We start from the raw sequence: 19,181 nt of genomic DNA, 5'->3' as shown, positions 1-19,181 counted from the left end.
GAGACTGGAGAGATTAGAGTGAATTGGTTTAAAGTCTTAAAATCTGATAATGGAGGTTTTCTTTAATCTGCATGCAAGACTGTTTAACACTGTTGCAATAACAGTTTAAGTACTATACAGTATGTGTTAATTTCTTTACTAAACGGCATTGTTATTTTGTAAAACATAAATTCTGTAAAACATTCAGAGGCAGTCAAGGTTATGGGTTCTCTCAGGATGTCTTCGTAAAAGAAGGAGTTATAATGGGATAAGGAAGCTTTAATTATAGGCTGGTTCTCACACTCTGAGTACCACCTTTATATAATCACTCTTTGTGGACTCCACATAGCGGCCTCACCTGTTTTTTAAAAAAAAACTGTTTCAGAATCTGAAGGATCCTGTGGTTTATTGATTCTTGTAACTACACACTTTGCCACTAATGTTCATCATTTGTGTTTCTCCTGACTCCTGCCTCTTGAGGAGAATGAAAGGTGGAAAATGTGACACAATAGTTTCAAATTGGATGACTCAGTTTAAATACCGAATAGGAAAAAAAGTGTCTTAAACCACCACTAGAAACATTTTCCTTTCAAATGGAACTGATCTTGAAACCCAGTTTAATCCAGCAAATAGGTAAAGAATAACTGAAGTGGGTACTTTCAGGACATATTGTGGCATGTCAGAGATCAGTCTTCTACAGAATAACAGAAAAACTTGTAGTTCTTTAGTTTTTTTATGATACTTGCTGATGTTATTCAAATTTAATTTTATCCAGCAGCAATCCTCACTGGCCAAAATATTGCCACTTGGATTAATTCTTTCCTACCCTTTAAGTTAGCATTTTAATTAAACATTTACAGAAATTTTATTCCTTCAATATAAAATTCTTTTCACATACATGTATCTTTTACAAGCCATCTTCCCCCTCGAGTCAGTGATCTACCACAAGTGCCATCCTCTACAACTAAGACTACCTACAGAATTTATTTCTATTACAATTCTATTCTTTCCATTACTTCATTGGTTTTATGTACTTGGTGGATTTTTAACATTTTTAAGATATACACACCCACACATTCCTCATAGTACCACCCTGAAGTACAAGAGGCAGTATGGCATTTTTGTTAATTAAGAGTGGAAGCAATGAAGTCAGACTGCCTGGGTTGGAATCCAAGCTATGCCATTTAGTGGCTGTGTGGCCTTGGGCGATTTACTGAACCCCTTTGTGTTTCACTTTCCTCATTAGGAAAATAGGAGATAATTATGACCTATTTCATAGTGTTGTGGTAAGGATTAAATACATGAATATTTGAAAAATACAGTATAGCTAATATTTATTAGCACATAAATATTAACTATTATTATTATTATTGTTGTTGTTGTTAAATTTATAAATTTATAAAGGAAGACTGACTTACAGGCATCTTCTTTTCTCCACAGCCAAAGGTCCCTTCTTTGATCAAAATCCTTCAGTGGCCTCCTGTCTCATTTGAAGTCAAAGCCAAAGTACTTACCTTGACTTACTGGGCCCTACTTGATATGACCACACCTCCACCTGCACTCCTCTGACCTCATTTCCTACTAGTCTTCATCTTCTTCACTCTACTCCAGCTTCCAGTGGTCTCTTCATTGTTCCTGGAACGTGTCAGGTACACGCTCACTTTCTGAGCCCTATAACTGCTGCTCCCTCTAGCTGAAATATTCTTTCCTCAGAGTCACAAGTCTCTCTCTCTTTCTTATTTCTGGTATCATTCCTGATCACCCATTATAGAAGAGCAATCTCTCCCTGCCCATGGTACTCTCTATTTCCTTTACCTAGATTTATTTTTCTCTATAACACTTATCACCACCTAGCATAAAGAACATAGATCTGTCTATCGGTGATAACAGAATCTATAGGGCTTTACTAAATATGATTGCTGATTGAAAATTTGTCCTGTTACCTTATTGTGCTGGCTTGGAAAACCATGTCATAGAATAACAAAGTCTTTCAATTTTAAGACGAATCAGGTAGAATCCTCACAGAATCACATTCTATGTAATATATTACATTAAATGGGTCTGATCCTCTCCTATAGGAATTAACAAAGGATTTTTTGTGTATATGTTTAAGACTTATATATTATCAAATTAGTAGCTCTTTGAATAGATCACAAACACATGACACACATACCTGTCCTGGTAGTGAACTTCAACAGAGAGAGCTTTCTATATGAGGAAGGCTAGAGATAAAAGGGAAAAGAGAACTGGTTTCTACTGGAAGATCCTGGAAATATTACCTCTCACTTTTTAGGAAAAAAAAAAAAGCCCCTTTGAGGGTTTTTATAGGCACAGAGACTTGCTTTAAGTCTCTCGTGTGTGTGTGTGTGTGTGTGTGTGTGTGTGCCCTTTGACTTAGAAAAGGGATCAACTGAAATAAAGAAATGTTTCCTGCTTCTCATCAACAGATGAAAGGACAAAACATTAGACTAGCATCACATCTAGGGAAGAGGGAGGAGAAAGAGAGACTGGAACATAGATAAAGAGAGATGAACAGCAAAAGAGAATAGCTGTCATGTGAGGCTCAGTCTGTGGGCTCCACAGGTACCCAGTGCCTCAAATATAAAGGTTTAAACTGAACATTTATTAGCCAGCTACACAGGTACAAACTGATTAACCTTACATACACTGACTATATCACTTTCTTTCACAGTGGTCTGATAATTTTTACTTTGGGATTCCTATCCTGTATGTGGTTCCTGGGTCCATTAGCAAAATACTATCTGCTTTCATTTTTTAAAAAAATTTATTTGTTTATTTATGGCTCCGTTGGGTCTTTGTTGCTGCGCACGGGCTTTCTCTAGTTGCGGTGAGTGGGGGCTACTCTTCATTGCGTCCCAATTTTTCATTATTATTAACAACATAGCAATGAACATTAATTTTAACTTTCTTTGTGGGCATATATGAGAGTTTTGTAAAGGTACATATGAGCATCTTCAGCTTTTCTAGATGTTGCCAAACTGCTCCTCAAAGTGACTGCACCTATTTATTGCTACCACCTATAGTTTTTGAGGTTATTTCTCCATATCTGTGCTTATAAATATTTGTAATCGTATTTTTTTGTCAATCTGATGAGTATGAAATACTCAATTCAAATGCCCAATATTTGAATCCCATTGCAATGACTAGGGCTAGTTTGGGGGAAACTATTATATTTATCATATTTAGTCTTCCTATTAATGAACATAGTTTCTCTGACCATTTATTCAGATTTTTAAACTTTTAATAAGGTTTATCATTGACTGTAAAGATTATATACCTCCTTATGTAGATTTATTCCTCTCTATATACTTTATATTTTTTATTGTTGTTGCAAATTTTTAAAATTATATAGATATAGTTTTTGGTATAGTAAATGGAATGCAATAAATTTATCCTACTAACTATATACACTAGAAAAGAAGAAAATTCTCAAATCAGTAATCTAAGCTCAATCTAGAAAGAGAAAATAAAAATAAACCTAAAACAAGCAGAAGGAAGGAAATAATAAAGAGTAGATAGGAAGTCAATAAAATTGTAAACAGATAAACAATAGAGAAAATCAATGAAACAAACTGGTTTTTTAAAACATCAATAAAGTTGACAAACATAGTAATTACCAATATCAGGAATAAAACAGAGAATACCCCTTCGGACCCTTCAAACATCAAAAGGATAATGAACAACTCTACACATATAAATTTGACAACTCAGATTAAATGGACTAATTCCAAAAAATCTTAAGCCACCAAAAATCACTCAGTATGAAAGAGAGAACTTGAATACCCCTGTGAGTATTAAATAAATTGAATTTATAATTTTAAAAACCACCAAAGAAGAAATCCCCAGGCCCAGACAATTTCCCTGAAGAATGCTACCAAATGTTTAAGGAGGAATTAACACCACCTCTACACAATCTATTTCAGAAAACAGAAGAAGAGGGAACATTTTCTAACTCATTTTATGAAGCTAGCATTACCCTGATACCAAAACCAGACAATGACAGTACCAAAAAGAAAAAAGGAAGGAAGGAAGGAAAGAAAGAAAAGAAAGAAGGAGAGAAAGAAAGACAGAGAGGAGAGGGGAGGGAACTACAGACCAATATCTCTTATTAACATAGATGCAAAAATGCTTAACAAAAGTTATCAAATACAATTCACAATATACCAAAAGAATTAGAAACCATGACCAAGTGGGATTTATTACAGGGATAGAGACTGGTTAAATATTCAAAATTCAAAGGCTAAATAACATGATCATATCAACTGATGCATCTGACAAAATTTAATACCTATTCACGACAAAATTTCAGAATGACAAAAAGAGAGGGGAATTTAGAGCATCTGTAAAAAAATCCCGACACCTAATATTATACTTAATGGTCACAGATTGAATGTTTTCCTTCTAAGATTGGAAACAAGAGAAGGATGTCTGCTCTCATTGCTCTAATTTAACATGGCTGAAAGTTCTAGCCAGTGCAATAAGGCAAGAAAAGGAAACAAATAGCATATGCATTGGAAAGGAATATCTGACAAAGAATTAGTATCTAGACTATATAAAAAATGGTTAAAGTTCAACAGTGAAAAAAAGCACACAATCCAATTAGAACACAGGCAACAGACATGCAGAAACATTTCCCAAAAGAAGATATACAGATGGCAGATAAACACATGAAAAGATGTTCAGCATCATTAGCTATTAGCCATTAAGGAAATACAAAGTAAAACCACAATAAGATATCACTATGCACCTATCAGAATGCCTAAAATAAAAAATAGCAACACCATCAATTGCTGCTCAGGATGCAGAGAAAATGAATCTCTCATATACTGCTGGTGGGAATGTAAAATGGTAAAGCAATTCTGGAAAATACCCTGGCATTTTCTAAAAGAAAAAAAATAAACTGAACATGCAATTACCATACAACCTAGCAACTGCATTCCAGGGCATTTATCACAGTGAAATGAAGGCTTACTTTCAAACAAAATCGGGTACCTGAGTGTTTAGAACAGTGTGCTGGGTTGAACGATGGCTCCCCAAGAGATATGTTCATGTCCTAATTCCTGGAACCTATGAATGTTACCTTATTTGGAAAAGGGGTTTTTTGAGATATAATGAAGGGACCATTCTGGATTATCTGTGGGCCCTAAATCTAAACACAAGTGTCCTTATAAGAGATACAAAGGGGATAGTTGACAGATAGGAGAGAGGAAGTCGATATGAAGACAGAGGCAGGAACTGGAGTGATAGAGCTACAAGAAAGCCAGATAAACTGTTAAGAGGCAAAGAATGGATTCTCCCCCAGGACTCTCAAAGGGAGTAGGGTCCTGCCAGATTTTGGACTCTGGGCCTCAGAGAAATATGAGAGAATAAATTTCCAGTGTTTTAAGCCCAAGTTTGTGGTAATTTGTTATGGTAGCCACAGGAAACTAATACAAGCAGCTTTATTCAGAAACAGCTCAAAACAAAACAACCCTGATGTTCTTCAAAGGAACATTAAACATTAAACCTTGGAACATCCACGCTGCTGAATACCACTCAGCAATAAAAGGGAAAGAACAACTGATACATGCAAAAAAACCTGGATGAATCTGCAAAGAATAATGCTGAGTAAAGAAAAAGCCAATCCTAAAAGATTATATACTGTGTATTCCATTTATATAACATTCTTTTTTTTTTTTTTTTTTTTTTTGCGATACGCGGGCCTCTCACTGTTGTGGCCTCTCCCGTTGCGGAGCACAGGCTCCGGACGCGCAGGCTCAGCGGCCATGGCTCATGGGCCCAGCCACACCACGGCATGTGGGATCTTCCCGGACCGGGGTACGAACCCATGTCCCCTGCATCGGCAAGCAGACTCTCGACCACTGCGCCACCAGGGAAGCCCCATAAAATATTCTTGATGTGACAAAATTAGAGAAATGGAGAACAGATTAGTAGTTGCCAGGGGATAAGGAAAGCTGGAGACGGGAGGGACGTTTAGCTATAAAAAGCAGCATGAGAAATGCTTGCAGTCATGGAAATGTTTTGTATCTTGACTGTATCAATGTCAACATCCTGGTTGTGATATAGTACTGTAGTTTTGCAAGATATGACCATTGAGGGGAACTGAATAAAGGGTATATGGGATCCCTTTATATTATTTCTTGCAACTGCATATGAATCTACAATTATCTCAAAATTAAAAATTTAATTTAAAAAAGTGATCTGCTTCATGGGGGCAGGGCAGGGGGTAGAAAGAAGAAAAAACAAAAACAAACAAACAAAAAAAAACCAACCAAACAAAAAAACCCAAGAAGCATCATCTTAAAGATGTCAATGTAGCCCCAAATAAAATTCAGTCTATTTAAAGCTGTAGTTTCCCTTTTGACAAAGAAGTGTTTTATCATATTTCTTATAAGTGAAATAAGAAATGGTGTTAAAAGTAATATCATTTTCCTTTTTATTCTTCTCTTTCTGCAATATTAAGAAAGCAAATCATCAGTATGCTGTTATAAAATTTCCCCTCTGCAAACTGCTTCAGACTCAGTTCTGTAACTGACACTTGGGTCGTTCTCTCTTTTCTCTCAGAAATTCTGTTTTTAACTTTTATTTCATATTAAATTAGAAGAATGCTTCACCATCTTTTATTTCTGTTTTTTCACTCCAAAGTGCAGGTTATTTTAAATACCATAACCCAATTCCCATCCAGTTTACACTTACTGCTTTATTTGCCCTTACTTAATCAATGACTAAGTGTCTATCTGCAGTCTATTTAACCTCACTAGTTTTCAGTTTCCATGACACCACTAATTCCCAAATTACTTGTTTCCAATGTTAACTTCATATTAGGACTCCAAGTACCTTTAAATGCCCTAATGCTTTCAGTATTTTTCTTCTGTCATTTGCATTTTCTTTAACATAAAGGCAGACCACCAACCTCAAATCAGGGTCACAATCTGTACCTTTACAATGTGTCATGAGAATGTGAACCCCTTAGGACAAAGGCCAGATGCCACATTCTTCCATTTTTGTTAAAGGTTCTGACACTTGGTAGTAAAAGCTCTTTCAGGACTTCCAAAGTCACAGGTTCTGCTAATTCTTCCTTCACAATTCTCTCAACTGTTTTTTCAATTGACAAGGCCATCATGTCTAGCCTAATGCAACAGCTTCTTATCAGATCTCCCTATACCCAGAATCTTTTCACTTTAAAATAGATTGCAGACTATGGTCAGACACATGTTTGGCTTATTTTTAATTTTTTGCATCTCACATTGCTATTTGAAGGCATTCAATTGCTTTCCATTTGCTAAGAACAATGTTTTCAAAGGGTACATAATATTTTGTGAAACTTCTTTTCCTAGTCATGTGTTTTGAGTCACAATGTAAATGTATCCTGTGAATCATGGTTAAAAACAAAAAATTGAAAAACAATGTCTTAAAGAATAAGGTCTAAATTTCTACACCAGACATTCAAGACTTATCACAATCTTATCCCTAACTACTTGTTATATCCTTACTGTTCACTTCTTCCTTCACAAATCCATTAATCCTCTCAAATTAATCTAATTGTCCTACCTTAAAACACACCCCATGCTTTGCCAACTGTCTTTGCAGATATGCCATAGGGATTTCACTAAATATACAATAAAGGGAAAAGGACAAAATAGAACCTTAAAAACAAATCTATCAGAATTTTACCAATATCAAATGCCTCCATCTCCATGAAATTTTCTTTTATCACGCTAACAGAGAAGCATTGCTATTTTATCTAAAACCGTACAATACCTGTCCTTTTGACTATTCTTATGGTGATTATGTAATGCCTTTTAAGATAATAGTTCGTTATCATCTTATAGCCCTTCTTGTAATATAAGGACATTAAAATTGGTATCGTACCTTATATACCTTTCTTTAATACAACATTTAATGCTTCCAAAAAAGTTACGAGAAATTTAACTAGCACCCAGCTGAAGGAATAAAACGTTAAAGATAAAACTGAAGTACCTGTGCAGTCCTCTCCATCCCGACTCCTTCCCCTAGTAGAGGTAATGGTTAACGTAAATTCTTACACATGTTTTCCTACTTTTATTACATATACCACTATCTCTGCATTTTAAAACTTTATATTAATGACACCCCAATGTACACATTATATTTTGGCTTACTGTGCTCTACATTGCTTACCATATTTGCTCATGTTGCTGTAAATGGCTCTAGTTCATTTATTAACTGGGTATATAATACACTTTTACATTAACTGATCACAGGACATTTACTTATTCTCTTTTTGAGGGATAGTTTGTTGCAACTATTCATTCTTAGAGTGATGTAACAAATATTCTTGTACATGTCTCCCCACGTATACATGAGAGTTTCCTTAAGGTACTATCTAGAAGTGGATTTGCTCTACCATAGAGTATGATCATTTTTGCCCTTTTGACATGGTATCAAAATCACTTCCCAGTGTCTGGATTGTATTTTCACTGTTTATCATATCTTCTAGTGAACAAAAAATTTAATTTCTTAAAAAGTTATGGATATATTAATTTCTTATAGAATTACAGTTCTATTTATATTTTCTAATGGCTCTTGAGTCAATTTTTTAAAATTTTTATTTTTCTAAAATGGGAATCTGTCCATTTCAGCTACATTTTCAAATTTATTGGCCTGAAGTAATTTATGCCCACTAGGGGAAGTTTTTCTGTGCTTAACCTACAATTACATGCACATAAATATTATAGGCCACTCTTGGCATAAATTCTTTTAGCAGAATACATGTCAGGATATAGAGCATACTGGCAGGGCAATATCATGCATTTTTCTTGAGTAGGAGAAGTCATCACAACAGGCCACTAAGCCAAAAAGGAGCTAATCTCAGAACTGAGGGAACAAAATCATATTGGGGGCTTTATGGAAGAGTGGCTGGAAGAAGTTGCTACTGCACGTAGCCTGGCTTTAGGAAGACCAGTATAAACTCCATGAAGCCAGACATTTTTGACTGCTTTTTACTACTGAAATCCATGGACCTAGATTAGTACCTGGTTCAAAATTTTCAGAAGGACTGGAGAAGAGCAGAGATGAGAATGACTCAGAATTATAGCAGCTTGGAAATCCTGAACAGAAGCCAGTCTGACAAGGTAGAAAGGACCTGATTTCATGTCCAATACAAGAGGATCTCATAACTTGGAGAGGCTACCACATGTACAATGCTCTGATCACCAATACATCTCTGACGATAAATACGGATACCAGGTAAATCCTAGGAGAAAAACACCAAGACACATATTAATCAAACTATCAAAAATTAAATACAAAGAAAAAATATTAAAAGCAGCAAGGGAAAAGCAACAAATAACATTCAAGGGAATCCCCATAATGTTAACAGCTGATCTTTCAATAGAAACTCTGCAAGCTGAAAGGGAGTGGCAGGAAATATTTAAAGTAATGAAAGGGAAAAACCTACAACCAAGATTACCCAACAAGGATCTCATTCAGATTCGATGGAGAAATTAAAACATTTACAGACAAGCAAAAGCTAAGAGAATTCAGCACCACCAAACCAGCTTTACAACAGATGTTAAAGGAACTTCTTCTCTAGGCAGGAAACACAAGTGAAGGAAAAGACCTACAATAACAAACCCAAAACAATTAAGAAAATGGGAATAGGAACATATATATCAATAATTACCTTAAATGTAAATGGATGAAATGCTCCAACCAGAAGACATAGACTGGCTGAATGGATACAAAAACAAGACCGTTATATATGCTGTGTACAAGAGACCCACTTCAGACCTAGGGACACATACAGATTGAAAGTGAGGGGATGGAAAAAGATATTCCATGGAAATGGAAATCAAAAGAAAGCTGGAGTAGCAATTCTCATATCAGACAAAATAGACTTTAAAATAAAGACTATTACAAGAGACAAAGAAGGACAACACATAATGATCAAGGGATCAATCCAAGAAGAAGATATAACAATTGTAAATATTTATGCACCAAACATAGGAGCACCTCAATACATGAGGCAAATGTTAACAGCTATAAAAAGGGAAATCAACAGTAACACAATCACAGTAGGGGACTTTAACACCCCACTTTCACCAGTGGACAGATCATCCAAAATGAAAATAAGGAAACACAACTTTAAATGGCACATTAAACAAGATGGACTTAACTGATATTTATAGGACATTCCATCCAAAAACAACAGAATACACTCTCTCCTCAAGTGCTCATGGAACATTCTCCAGGATAGACCATATCTTGGGTCACAAATCAAGCCTTGGTAAATTTAAGAAAATTGAAATCATATCAAGTATCTTTTCCGACCACAGTGCTATGAGACTAGATATGAATTACAGGAAAATAACTGTAAACAATACAAAAATATGGACGCTAAACAATACAGTACCAAATAACAAAGAGATCACTGAAAAAATCAAAGAGGAAATCAAAAAATACCTAGAAACAAATGACAATGAAAACACAATGACCCAAAACCTATGGGATGAAGCAAAAGCAGTTCTAAGAGGGAAGTTTACAGCAATACAATCCTACCTCAAGAAACAAGAAAAATCTCAAATAAAAAACCTAACCTTACACCTAAAGCAATTAGAGAAAGAAGAAGAAGAACAACAACAAAAAAAAGCCGAAGTTAGCAGAAGGAAAGAAATCATAAAGATCAGACCAGAAATAAATGAAAAAGAAATGAAGGACCCAACAGCAAACATCAATAAAACTAAAAGCTGGTTCTTTGAGAAGATAAACAAAACTGGAAAACCATTAGCCAGACTCATGAAGAAAAAATGGGAAAAGACTCAAATCAACAGAATTAGAAATGAAAACAGAGAAGTAACAACTAACACTGCAGAAATATGAAGGATCATGAGAGATTACTACAAGCAACTGGCAATTGTCTATGCCAATAAAATGGACAACCTGGAAGAAATGGACAACTTCTTAGAAAAGCACAACCTTCAAGACTGAACCAGGAAGAAATAGAAAATATAAACAGACCAATCACAAGCACTGAAATTGAAACTGTGATTAAAAATCTTCCAATAAACAGAAGCCCAGGACCATATGGCTTCACGGGTGAATTCTATCACACATTTACAGAAGAGCTAACACCTATCCATCTCAAAGTCTTCCAAAATATATCAGAGAGGGAGGAACACTCCCAAACTCATAATACAAGGCCACCATCACCCTGATACCAAAACCAGACAAAGATGTCACAAAGACAGAAAACTACAGGCCAATATTACTGATGAACATAGATGCAAAATCCTCAATAAAATACTAGCCAACAGAATCCAACAGCACATTAAAAGGATCATACACCACGATCAAGTGGGGTTTATCCCATGAATGCAAGAATCCTTCAATATACACAAATCAATTAATGGGATACACCATATGAACAAATAGAAGGATAAAAACCATATGATCATCTCAATAGATGAAGAAAAGGCTTTTGACAAAATTCAACACCAATTTATGATAAAAACCCACCAGAAAGTAGGCATAGAGGGAACTTACCTCAACATAGTAAAGAACATATATGACAAACCCACAGCCAACATCGTTCTCAATGGTGAAAAACTGAAACCATTTCCACTAAGATCAGGAACAAGACAAGGTTGCCATTCTCACCACTATTATTCAACATAGTTTTGGAAGTTTTAGCCACAGCAATCAGAGAAAAAAAAGAAATAAAAGGAATCCAAATCGGAAAAGAAGAAGTAACACTGTCACTGTTTGAGATGCCATGATATTAAACATAGAGAATCCTAAAGATGCTACCAGAAAACTAGTAGAGCTAATCAGTGAATTTGGTAGTGTAGCAGGATACAAAATTAATGCAGAGATCTCTTGCATTCCTATACACTAATGATGAAAAATCTGAAAGAGAAATTAAGGAAACACTCCCATTTACCATTGCAACAAAAAGAAAAAAATACCTAGGAATAAACCTACCTAAGGAGACAAAGGGCCTGTATGCAGAAAACTATAAGACACTGATGAAAGAAATTAAAGATGAATCAAACAGATGGAGAGATATACCAGGTTCTTGGATTGGAAGAATCAACATTGTGAAAATGACTATACTACCCAATGCAATCTACAGATACAATGCAATCCCTATCAAACCACCAATGTCATTTTTCACAGAACTAGAACAAAAAATTTCACAATTTGTGTGGAAACACAGAGGACCCCGAATAGCCAAAGGAATCTTGGGAAAGAAAAACGGAGCTGGAGGAATCAGACTCCCTGACTTGAGACTATACTACAAAGCTACAGGAATCAAGACAGTATGGTACTGGCACAAAAACAGAAATAGACATCAATGGAACAGGATAGAAAGACCAGAGATAAACCCATGTACATCTGGTCACCTTATCTTTGATAAAGGAGGCAAGAATATACAATGGAGAAAAGACAGCCTCTTCAATAAGTGGTGCTGGGAAAACTGGACAGCTACATGTAAAAGAATGAAATTAGAACACTCCCTAACACCATACACAAAAATAAACTCAAAATGGATTAAAGATCTAAATGTAAGGCCAGACACTATCAAACTCTTAGAGGAAAACATAGGCAGAACACTCTCTGACATAAATCCCAGCAAGATCCTTTTTGACCCACCTCCTAGAGAAATGGAAATAAAAACAAAAATAAACAAATGGGACCCAGTGAAACTTAAAAGTTTTTGCACAGCAAAGGAAACCATAAACAAGAGGAAAAGACAACCCTCAGAATGGGACAGAATATTTGCAAATGAAGCAATTGACAAAGGATTAATCTCCAAAATTTACAAGCAGCTTAGGCAGCTCAATATATAAAAAAAAGAAACAACCCAGTCAAAAAATGGGCAGAAGACCTGAATACACATTCTCCAAAGAAGATATACAGATTGCCAACAAACGTATGACAGGATGCCCAACATCATTAATCATTAGAGAAATGCAAATCAAAACTACAATGAGATATCATCTCACACCAGTCAGAATGGCCATCATCAAAAAATCTACAAATAGTAAATGCTGGAGAGGGTGTAGAAAAAAGGGAACCGTCTTGCACTGTTGGTGGGAATGTAAATTGATACAGCCACTATGGAGAACAGTATGGAGGTTCCTTACAAAACTACAAATAGAACTACCATATGACCCAGTAATCCCACTATTGGGCATATACCCTGAGAAAACCATAATTCAAAAAGAGTCATGTACCACAATGTTCACTGCAGCTCTATTTACCATAGCCAGGACATGGAAGCCACCGAAGTGTCCATTGACAGATGAATGGATAAAGAAGATGTGGCACATATATACAATGCAGTATCACTCAGCCATAAAAAGAAACGAAATTGAGTTATTTGTAGTGAGGTGGATGGACCTAGAGTCTGTCATACTGAGTGAAGTAAGTCAGAAATAGAAAAACAAATACCGTATGCTAACACATATATACGGAATCTAAAAAAAAGGCCATGAAGAACCTAGGGGCAAGACGGGAATAAAGACGCAGACCTACTAGGGAATGGACTTGAGGACACGGGGAGGGGGAAGGGTAAGCTGGGACAAAGTGAGAGAGTGGCATGGACATATATACATTACAAATGTAAAATAGATAACTAGTGGGAAGAAGCCACATAGCACAGGGAGATAAGCTCCATTCTTTGTGACCACCTAGAGGGGTGGGATAGGGAGGGTAGGGAGACGCAAGAGTGAGGAGATATGAGGATATATGTATATGTATAACTGATTCTCTTTGTTATAAAGCAGAAACTAACACACCATTGTAAAGGAATATACTCTAATAAAGATGTTAAAAAATAAAAAAGACCTAAATGTAAGGTCAGACACTATAAAACTCTTAGAGGAAAACATAGGCAGAATACTCCATGACATAAATCCCAGAAAGATCCTTTTTGACCCACCTCCTAGAGAAATGGAAATAGAAACAAAAATAAATAAATGGGACCTAATGAAACATAAAAGCTTTTGCACAGCAAAGGAAACCATAAACAAGACGAAAAGACAACACTCAGAATGGGAGAAAATATTTGCAAACGAAGCAACTGACAAAGGATTAATCTCCAAAATATACAAGTAGCTCATGCAGCTCAATATCAAAAAAAACCAACAACCCAATCCAAAAATGGGCAGAAGACCTAAATAGACATTTCTCCAAAGAAAATATATATATTGCCAGCAAACACATAAAAGGATGCTCAACATCACTAATCATTAGAGAAATGCAAATCAAAACTACAATGACGTATCATCTCACACTGGTCAGAATGGCCATCATCAAAAAATCTACAAACAATAAATGCTGGAGAGGGTATGGAGAAAAGGGTACCTTCTTGCACTGTTGGTGAGAATGTAAATTGATACAGCCACTATGGAGAACAGTATGGAGGTTCCTTAAAAAACTGAAAATAGAACTATTATACAACCCAGTAATCCCACTTTTGGGCATATATCCTGAGAAAACCATAATGCAAAAAGAGTCATGTACCACAACGTTCATTGCAGCACTATTTACAATAGCCAGGATATGGAAGCAACCTAAGTGTCCATCGACAGATAAATGGATAAAGAAGTTATGGCACATATATACAATGGAATATCACTCAGCCATAAAAAGAAACAAAACTGAGTTATTTGTAGTCAGGTGGATGGACCTAGAGTCTGTCATTCAGAGTAAAGTAAGTCAGAAAGAGAAAAACAAATACCATATGCTAACACATATATATGGAATCTAAAAAAAAAATGGTTCTGAAGAACCTAGGGGCAGGACAGGAATAAAGACGCAGACCTACTAGAGAATGGACTTGAGGACATGGGGAGGGCCAAGGGTAAGCTGGGACAAAGTGAGTGAGCGGCATTGACATATATACACTACTAAATGTGAAATAGATAGCTAGTGAGAAGCAGCCGCATAGCACAGGGAGATAAGCTCTGTGCCTTGTGACCACCTAGAGGGGTGGGATAGGGAGGGTGGGAGGGAGGGAGACGCAAGAGGGAAGAGATATGGGGACATATGTATATGTATAACTGATTCACTTTGTTATAAAGCAGAAACTAACACACCATTGTAAAGCAATTATACTCCAATAAAGATGTTAAAAAAATGAAAAATCACATTGGGTGGGTAAATGAGTAAGGAGTAACTGATATTTCCTTTAATATAGGGATAACTTAAAGTCACCACACTCAGAGAAGTTTAAAGCTATGATTTCCTACCAGTTATTAATAGCTTGTTTACAGCTCTCCCAGGTCAATGTGATTTACTCATCAAGTGTCATTTTTAATATAAGCAATGATGCCTGGTATAAACATAGCTCACATTCCAAAAGTCAGCTGTGGTGATTATTTGTAACTCCAAGGGAACAGAGCTAGGTAATCCTTGATCCTCAAATGTATTCCCTTATGTTTTTAAATATGAATGTACCTTTAGCTATGACTCCCTTTTCACTCCTAATTATTTAAATTTTATTAAATTTTCACTCCTAATTATTATTTATAAAAGCTTTCTGCTTTTCTTGATCAGTTTTGCTTCATGTTTCTCTATTATATTATTCTTTTCAAAGAAAAATCTTTTAATTCTATCTATATTCTAATTCCTCAACTTCTGTTCTTTATTTCCTTCCTTTTACTTTCTCAGTTTACTCTTTCTCAAGTTAAATATTCAGCTATAACTTTTCCTCTAAGTACCTCCTTAGTTTCATCTCACAAGCTCTGAAATACTATATTTTTTATTATTGTGCCATATTAAGTAATTTCAATCTTCTGTTGCAATTTTTATTTCTGACTCATGAATTTAGAACTGTGGTTTTAAATTTCCAAGGCTAAGGGATGTTTGAGATTATCTTGTTGGTTTTGATTTCTAATAATGTTGGTTAGAGAATACAGTTAGTGTGATACTGATTTTTTTAAAGCTTTTTTTTAAGACTTGTTTTGTACCCTAATGTGTTGTAAGTTCTTACAAATATCACACATTTATTTGAAAACAATATTCATTAACTATTGTAATCACTGTGTTAGTCTATCCATTAGATCACACTGTTAATTGTTTTGTTCAAATCTTTTCTAGCCTTACTAATAATTTGTATGCTTGAGCAACTATAGAAAAGGGTATTAAATCTCCCATTATGACTGCAGATTTGTCATTTTATTCTTGTAATTCTGTCAATTTTTGCTGTATATAGTTAATAGGTGCATACAAGTTTTTCTTATATATTTTCTTTGGAGTTTTTCATTTTATAATTTGTAGTAGGCTCTTTTTCTCTAATAAAGCCTCTGCCTTAAAGAACACTGGATCTGATATCTATATATTATATTAGCTTTCTTCTTATTAGTGTTTGCCTCATACATTTCTTTTATTCTTCACTTCTAATCTCTGTGTCCTAATGTGTCAAGTATTCCTCTCATAAGTAAAATGTAGATAAATTTTTTAAAATCTGACATTGTCTTTTAATCTGATAAGATTAGTACATTTCTGAAAACTAATATTTGAGTATATTTCTATCATCTTATTTTGTACTTAATATTTTTACTTTGCTCTTCCTTAGAACTTCCTTGTTTTTTTCTGCCTTCTGTTGACAAAGTTTTTTGGTTTTTTTTTTGCGGTATGCTGGCCTCTGCCGTGGCCCCTCCCGTTGTGGAGCACAGGCTCCGGACGCGCAGGCCCAGCGGCCATGGCCCACGGGCCCAGCCGCTCCGCGGCACGTGGTATCCCCCTGGACCGGGGCACGAACCCGTGTCCCCTGCACTGGCAGGCGGACCCTTAACCACTGCGCCACCAGGGAAGCCTCGAAAAAGTTTTTTTTAATTTTAAAAATTATATTAAATAATGAGGGAATAAAAAGAATACCTATAAAACATGTGAAAAATATGTCTAGCTCTTGATTTTAATGAGTGGCTAATTACAGTAACTAATTTATTAATGTAAGATGAATCTTGCTAAAACTGAGAGATACATGTTAAACACTTCAAAGAAGGCTGGTGAATTTGTCTATTTCTCCTACAGTTCTGTCAATTGTTGCTATATTTATTTTTAACCTCTCTTATCATATGCATTTAGAAATGTTGTATCCTTCTAGTAGTGAAACTTTTATACTTATATAGTAACATTTCCTTACCTCTAATACAGTTTTTCCCTTAGTCTATGTGAAATTTATATAGTTTTTCAAACTTAAAAAATATATATGTGTGTATATATACACACACACACACACACATATATATATGCCATTATCTTTCTTTTAGTAATTCCACACACATTTCTGCACACATACCTACATTATCACAGCCCAAGCTTAATAAAGATCTAAATATCCAATCCTTCCTTCTAAAGATTAGAGGAAACTTAACTTTTAATTCCAACTACTTTGTTCCCTTCTTTTTTCCTTTCAGGTCCCAGCCTTAAGATATTTACTTGGACAGTTCTTGGAATTTCCTTCACTTTCTTACCAACTCATGGATAGAATTAAGTAAAAAAAAATTTTATTCAGCATTTTTAATTGTTTTTAGTGGGAAGTTGCTGTTAGTACTTAGCTAACCACACTGCCAGAAATAAAATTCATCTCCTAAATTTTCTTTACTCTGCCCTATTCCCTTTCTTTATACTGGTTTAGAAATCACACATTAATTAGTTTTATATTTTTAATGGATATACCTAAGCTTTTACTATAGAAAACTGACTTAAAATCTAAAATCAATCAGTATATCTTCCTCTCAAATAATACAAGGAAGTTAAGACTCTTAAGGGAAAATCTTCTCCCTTCTTACATGATATTATTTTTCCTTGTTCCAGTTCCACTTTTATATTTCCTTTTTAGAGAAATTTTTATTTTGAAATAATTACAGACTCAAAAGAAGTTGTAGAGATAATACAGGGAGGTCCATGTACACTTTATCCAATATCCTCCAATGGTTACATCTTAAATAACTGTGGCAAATAGCAAAAACAGGATATTTACATTGGTAAAACATCTGTATATAGTTTTGTGTCACTTTATCACATATGTAGATTCATGTAACCATGACTGCAATCAAGATACAGAATGTTCCATCATCACAAAGTTCTCTCTCATGCTACTTTTCTATAGTCACCTCAGTCCTCTCTGCCCACCCTTCACCCATCATCCTTAACCCCTGGCAACCATGAACATGCTCTCCTTCACTACAATTTTGTCACTTTCAAGATATTGTATAAGTGGAATCACACTTTATATGGTCTTCTGAGATTGGCTTTTTTCACTCAGAATAATGCCATTCTTCCCTCAAGGATCATTCTCCTATCACATGAAGTATTCTTTACTAATTCTTTCAGAGAGTCTATAAGTATATAAACTCTTTCACTAATTGTTTGTTTTGAAAATTTATTTATTATGCTCTCATTCTTAAATAATATCTTAGGTGAGATTATGTATCAATCATGGTCAGCCAGGAAAAGCGAAACTATTGCAGATAATTAAAGTTAAAAAGTCTATATTACATGGGCTTCCCTGGTGGTGCAGTGGTTAAGAACCTGCCTGCCAACGCAGGGGACACAGGTTCAAGCCCTGGTCCTGGAAGATCCTACATGCCACAGAGCAACTAAGCCCATGTGCCACAACAACTAAGCCTGCGCTCTAGAGCCCGCGAGCCACAAATACTGAGTCCATGTGCCACAACTACTGAGGCCCGCGCACGTAGAGCCTGTGCTCTGCAACAAGAGAAGCCACCTTAATGAGAGGCCTGTGCACCACAATGCAGAGTAGCCCCTGTTCGCTGCAACTGAAAAGAAAGCCTGCACGCCGCAACAAAGACCCAACGCAGCCAAAAATAACTAACTAAATAAATAAATTTAAAATAAAAAGCCTTTATTACAGAAATTTAGGTGTTTGCAAAACTGTTAGGAAAACTCTCAATAACTTCATCATCAGATATTGTCTCTCTTTCATTCTTCCATGGTCTCAATCTGCAATTCCTATTATATGTATGTTGGATCTTCTCATTTTATTTGCCGTGTCTATGAAACTCCACTTCAATTTTTCTAACTCTACTGCCTTTAGGGTAATTTTCTCAGATCTATCTTCTGGTTGTCAATTCTCTCTTCAACGGCCAATTATTTTTTACCTTTAGATATTCTACTTTAATGTTTTGGGATTTTGTTGAAAATATTTTATACTTTTCTATATATAT

General features: G+C 35.4%; 1 long non-coding RNA gene across 1 annotated transcript in view; it reads left to right on the top strand.

Annotated features, from left to right (window-relative positions):
- LOC132594028 (uncharacterized) overlaps positions 1–19,181 on the top strand; it is a 136,604-nt gene that overhangs the window by 42,858 nt on the left and 74,565 nt on the right. The window contains exon 2 of the long non-coding RNA XR_009560143.1: positions 1,420–1,628. This is a non-coding gene — a long non-coding RNA (uncharacterized lncRNA). The remainder of the gene's footprint in view (positions 1–1,419; positions 1,629–19,181) is intronic.

This window comes from Globicephala melas, chromosome 19 (assembly GCF_963455315.2).
Source record: "Globicephala melas chromosome 19, mGloMel1.2, whole genome shotgun sequence".
NCBI classification, from domain to species: Eukaryota; Metazoa; Chordata; class Mammalia; order Artiodactyla; family Delphinidae; genus Globicephala; species Globicephala melas.
The sequence above is the reverse complement of the archived record's forward strand: the minus strand, read 5'-3'. Positions and strand labels throughout refer to the sequence as shown.